Below are 596 nucleotides of genomic sequence, written 5' to 3'. Positions count from 1 at the left end.
GAAGCAATCTCGATCAGCAATTTGCTTGTGCAGCTGTGTCGACACCGTTAGTTCACTTATTTTGCACTCTTCTGTCTCGCCAACCGGACGACTCCTCTCCTTTGAGGACAGCCTTTTTCGCTAGGCAGTATTCAACACGGACTCTTCTCTTTTGAAGACAGCCAGCTGGTGGAAGTCTTTCTATGGCACAGTTGCTAAAGTCAGCACAATTCTTGTTGAATATGGCATTCATTTCAGCATGACAGACATGGAAGTACTTTGTTTCAAGAGGGTTTGGATTTGTCCAAACTCAATTTGGGGCCTCAGTCTCTCCCCCCCATCATTCTCTTCACGAAGTAGTCAACACGGAAAAACCCGGTGGAATCACGTACTTGGGAAGGAAACTGAAGACCTCATCTCGCCAGAAGATCAACACAAGGAGCCCTTAGAGGTCAATGCAGAACACTTCAACTCCAGAACCAACGAATCACGGACAACTATTTAAACAGTTAAGTATTGTGAAAATTAAATCTAGTTAAGGAAGGTCAGGGACGAATGGTGTCTTAGATAGGTTTAGCCAGTGGTAGGACGACACCCAGTTGATCTTTAACTTACCC

Source organism: Frankliniella occidentalis, unplaced genomic scaffold (assembly GCF_000697945.3).
Source record: "Frankliniella occidentalis isolate FOCC.00 unplaced genomic scaffold, Focc_3.1 Scaffold274, whole genome shotgun sequence".
NCBI classification, from domain to species: domain Eukaryota; kingdom Metazoa; phylum Arthropoda; class Insecta; order Thysanoptera; family Thripidae; genus Frankliniella; species Frankliniella occidentalis.
Note: the sequence above shows the minus strand (reverse complement) of the source record.